The sequence below is a fragment of the Diaphorina citri genome, unplaced genomic scaffold (assembly GCF_000475195.1).
Source record: "Diaphorina citri unplaced genomic scaffold, Diaci psyllid genome assembly version 1.1 scaffold496, whole genome shotgun sequence".
Lineage (NCBI taxonomy): Eukaryota > Metazoa > Arthropoda > Insecta > Hemiptera > Psyllidae > Diaphorina > Diaphorina citri.
Window position 1 is genome coordinate 84407 of NW_007377931.1, and position 6029 is coordinate 90435.

Below are 6029 nucleotides of genomic sequence, written 5' to 3' on the forward strand. Positions count from 1 at the left end.
GTGCAAATTTTGTCCAGAAAACCATAAAGCCAAAAAAACTGGTTTTTGGGGGATTTTTTTCACATTTTCTCACACAAATGAGCTCTGATCTCGAAATTTGTCGCGACGACCTATAAACTCAAAGCGAGAAAGTTTTAGATAACACTTCACTCGATCATTTAAGACCGGTTTTAGCGTCACCTATGTTAAGCTACGCCGAGCAAGGCCAATAATTGGATGGGTGACTTGAACACTATATTGGGAATAAAGGGAGAACGGGCTCTAGTCTTGATTTTAAATCATTACATGAAAGTAAAATCAAAAAATCAAATCAAGAATAATTATAATAAACTGAATATTAAACAAATTAGGTAGGTACATAGGTAGAGTAGATAGGTACTGATTTTCTCTAATCACTATACGGGCTTAAAAATTCCCGGAGGGACGGACCCTGCTTGTTACTTTTTCACCACGAAATGGACGGTGATGCATTTTCAATTTACAACAACCCACTCGGACTTTAACACAGCACCAGTATCAACGCTTTTTTTCCTCTCTCAACATTTTGATAATCAGATTTCAGTGTTTTAGAGTCAAAAGAGCAAAAATTGAATTAGGGAGTATTTAGCATATTCTGTGTCTATGAGAGACGAGAATACACTGACACATAGACCTACGTGAAAAATATATCTACGAATAACTCTGAAACTCTAGACGGTTTTTTATAGTAGGGAAAATTCAAAGCTACAATTATTTCACCTACACAATATGCACATTGCACAGTTAGACAGGTACACAGAGTTCGATACATACACGTGTCGTACAACCAGACTGCCATCAGTGTTCACATGCCATCATTCCATATCAATTGAAATGATCTGAACACCTCAGAATAAAGGACAAACTATTTGGGCAATGCACATTTCTGATATGTGGCTATACTTATGTATGTTAGTATGTTCCTATAACGTATCTAAAGGAAAAGGTTATGGGGTTATCTATCGGAAAATATCATTCCATATATCAATTGAAATGATCTGAACACCTCAGAATAAAGGGCAAACTATTTGGGCAATGCAAATTTCTGATATGTGGCTATACTTATGTATGTTAGTATGTTCCTATAACGTATCTAAAGGAAAAGGTTATGGGGTTATCTATCGGAAAAGTGTGAGAAGAAACTTTGCTATTCATTTGTAACACATCTTTTCTATCTTTCATCTTTTCCATCTTTCTCTGACTTCTCAAATCAAAAGCTTTCAAATTGAAAACACTTGCCTCTCTCTCTCTCTCTCCTCTCTTACAAATGATGAATGAGTATGGGGCAGCCTTTTACTTCTAGCATCCGTTCATTTAATTCAAATTCACGTTAATCTGGGTATCCCAGGTGGTATTGGGGTGGATCTTAGATTTATGATTTATGATCGTCTGTATAGGGAGGCAAAGAGTGTTGAGAAAAAGCATGTAGGATTCATCAGATCCATATTGTACTAACTCAATCCTAGAGGTCCAGGATTTCTGGCAAGTTTGGTTTCAAAAAAGTAGGAAAAAATAATTGTTCTGCTACATCCAGAGACCTTTTTCCTCAAGCAATGAGAATTTTATGTCACTGTGGGGATTCGATCCGCAGTTCAATGATAAAATAAAAACATAGACAAGGCTAAAACTGGCGAAGCTAAAACAAAGTAACAACAGGGCTCCCCGCCCTTTCCTCTCTCACTTGACAGGGTATGGCTTTCCATTTGCATATAGGTACATACATTAGACAACAGGGACCCGGGTATCATCATTTATCATAGAGTTGGGAGGAGACAGGTAATACGAACATCTACCTATTAGATAATAGTTTCATCAACCTTTTACTGAAATTTCAAAGTTTTCCCACATAACGAGAACTGATGTCGTCAATACAATCCAATAGAGAGACAGTTAAAACCAGGGAAAGCTTTGTCGCGTATTGTGAGAGTGCAAGAAACTCTCTGCTTCCATCATGCATAATTTCATGTAACAGATGTCTTCAAAACAGGCAACGAGAACATAAAAAAGTTAATAATAATGCGAATAGAAAAACATCATAAAGTTTATACAGGGTGACTCCCATCTTTTGAACAAAAGCACTCTCAAGATTCAATTTTTGTAAGGAAGAAAATTTTTTTAAGAATTATCTAGCATTATTATTAGGAAACTAATAATGACGGCATACATAAAGCAGTGTGATAGCAAGAGATGGTAGATGCCATGGTGTCAGCCAAACACGATGTCCAATCAGAACTCTAAATACATGCCCATTTTTGTTCCAAAAGGTCAATTGCTGGAATAGATTTTCCTTTGACGACGGCGACGGCATAGATTTCAAGTTTTCCGAAATTTTTGGCCAAAGTACTTATTGCCACCAAGGCCAGAATCTCGCATCTCTCGTTCATCTGTCTAGTTTCTATTTCCACCCTGTATACTTAGGTATCAAAAGAAAAGGGGAAAGAGAACACCCGAAACACTGAAATTGAATATTCTAATATAAATTTCATATACACACTCAAACTATAGAGTAGAACATTTCCCTCCTACAGGGTGACTCCCATCTTTTGAACAAAAGCACTCTCAAGATTCAATTTTTGTAAGGAAGAACAAATTTTTAAGAGTTATCTAGCATTATTAGGAAGCTAATAATGACGGCATACATAAAGCAGTGTGATAGCAAGAGATGGTAGATGGTGTCAGCCAAACACGATGTCCAATCAGAACTCTAAATACATGCCCATTTTTGTTCCAAAAGGTCAATTGCTGGAATAGATTTTCCTTTGACGACGGCGACGGCATAAATTTCAAGTTTTCCGAATTTTTTGGCCAAAGTACTTATTGCCACCAATGCCAGAATCTCGCATCTCACGTTCATCTGTCTAGTTTCTATTTCCACCCTGTATACTCAGGTATCAAAAGAAAAGGGGAAGAGAACACCCGAAACACTGAAATTGAATATTCTAATATAAATTTCATATACACACTCAAACTATAGAGTAGAACATTTCCCTCCTATTTGTGCGCGTTTTGTTATAGAGAAAATCGTTCCCTTTTTTGTCCCCTACGCCTCTGTCCTTCCCTCCCATCCGTTCAGACCCTATTATAGAGTTTTGTGTTTACAATTTTTACGTTTATTCAAACCTTTTTCCTATGTACAATTTTTTGGCCTTTAAAAACAAACTCTAGTGTTACTCGTGTATCGTATATTGTGTTACCTAATGGGCTCTTCGTTTATCTTCTTTTCTTTAGCCGCTCTTGTGATCAAAAATTTATGAGGAAAGTACGCTTTAGACTCCAGAATACCTCGATGGAGGTACATACCTCTAATACCTACACAACTTGTATGTAGAGAGTTTCGAGTTTTTCTGAAATAATTAAAGGACTGAACGGACACAGGAAGAAAATATCATACGAATGGAGAGGCTGTCTAGGACAGACATGTATAATCTACTGATGGCTATGTCATAAGTCCCGATCATTATCTCTCAATCAGTTGGAGTGTCCCTGCTAATACTCTGCGAGATTAATCCTTTGAGAAGGATTTCAAAATCCAGCGCACTATTCGGCGGCTAAAAGGTTTTTAATTGTTAAATTATTTCGCACAAGAATTTCAGAGCCGAGATTCATAACACGCAGGAGTTCTTTGATTTTCTGGTGAAGCGTTAGTTAACTAACTGAAAGCCGTGTCTTTTGATATCGAGATTCACTCAGTAGATCTTTATAAATGAGAAACACAATTAACGGGACTAAATGAAAAGGGCAGCAATAATAACTGACCACTACATGGGATATGTTCATCAAGAGAAATTCCGAGAAAAACAACTATTTTATGAGGCATCCATCACATGGTCAGAGGAACACAAAGATGCCTTCATGCTTTTGCATACAGAGAGAAATGTTCTTCCGGAAAATATCAATCATACTCGTATAACCCCTCCTCCCCTTCTTCAAACAAATCTCTTGTATTGGAAATAAACAAAGAGAAGCTCCCCAAACTTGGTACGAGTATACATGGAATTTAAATACACGAATACTACAGACAAGAACGTAACTGCGTACGTATTATGTATAGAGGGAAAAATAAAAGCATCAGAAACATATAGAGAAAATTGACAAACCGTCAATTCAAACACAACCAAAGAGAAAAGAAAATACTTTTTCTACATATTTTATACAGAACGTTTAGAAATCCAAAAAGTCTACAAAAGTCCAAAGGAAACGATATCGGCGAATTCAGTGAATTAGTACCTACATAGTTACATGTCGAAGGGAGCATTGACAAATTCTGCGAAAATCATCGCGAAAAACATCAATACAAAGTCATATGTTGCCTGTTGAAAGACAGAGGGGAAAACGTATAAGGAAAAGATTCAAAATACCCTGTATATGAGCTTGGTGGAAATATATAACTAAAGAGAAAAGAAAATACTTTTTCTACATATTTTATACAGAACGTTTAGAAATCCAAAAAGTCTACACAAGTCCAAAGGAAACGATATCGGCGAATTCAGTGAATTAGTACCTACATAGTTACATGTCGAAGGGAGCATTGACAAATTCTGGGAAGGTCATCGCGAAAAACATCAATACAAAGTCATAATTCTTCTGATATGTTGCCTGTTGAAAGACAGAGGGGAAAACGTATAAGGAAAAGATTCAAAATACCCTGTATATGAGCTTGGTGGAAATATATAACTTACATCATTCATAATGTTTGTACAATATATTTCTCTCCGCAGAGTTTACATATTATGTAACATTCCTTTAAAATATATTTGATAGATATTTATTTCCTAAAAAAAAAAATCCATACAGCTATGTTTGTTTGTATTTTGAATCACTTTATTCACAATAATATCCTTCTACATACACACAATTCTTTAAACAAACAGCAGTAGAGATAGTGCTATACTGACTCAAAACAGCAACCATGTCAAAGAAAGCAACAAAACATTGCAAGAAAAAGAAAGCAAACACCAGAAGATTTCGATTGAGCTATGTCGTATAGCGTGTATTATGATTTATGATCGTCTGTATAGGGAGGCAAAGAGTGTTGAGAAAAAGCATGTAGGATTCATCAGATCCATATTGTACTAACTCAGCCAACGAATTTTGTCAGAAACATCTACCTATTAGATAGTAGTTTCATCAACCTTTTACTGACATTTCAAAGTTTTCCCACATAACGAGAACTGATGTCAATACAATCCAATAGAAAGACAGTTAAAACCAGGGAAAGCTTTGTCACGTATTGTGAGAGTGCAAGAAACTCTGCTTCCATGATGCATAATTTCATGTAACAGATGTCTTTACGTACAATCCAATAGAAAGACGGTTAAAACCAGGGAAAGCTTTGTCACGTATTGTGAGAGTGCAAGAAACTCTGCTTCCATGATGCATAATTTCATGTAACAGATGTCTTCAAAACAGGCAACGAGAACATAAAAAAGTTAATAATAATGCGAATAGAAAAACATCATAAAAAATGGAATATCTCTTTTATTAACAAGTAAACGAGCGCAAATTATTTTGTAAACTTTTACATAATAGTTTGTGCACTGATATTTTATTTATGAACTTTTTATTTAAATTTAAATGGGTTTATGCGAGGTATCGGTGACGCTGTGAAGTTCTGTGTTTGTGTACCAAAACAAACATCACAATATTTCACCGGTTTTTAAAAATTTAAACTTCAACACTTCAACTAGTGTTACTAGTGGTTAGTTATAGACGTAGTCAAAATACTACACAATAAGAAATTGAACAATTTATTAGTTAGAGAATCGGCCCCTAATAAGGAGGAAGCAAAATTCCTGACTCGAATTTACGACAGGGCTAGACAGAAGAACATTTTTTATGAGTCTGATGTAGAATTTCATGTCTATACCAGTGTTTCTTAATTAGTTTGGCCCGCGGAACCCTTTTCAAAAGGTGAACATCTTTGCGGAACCCTGAACTGCAGATAGAGAATTGAGTTTAGGGTTTAGGACTCTTTAATGGTCAATAGTCCAAAAATAGCGATTTCCAATTTG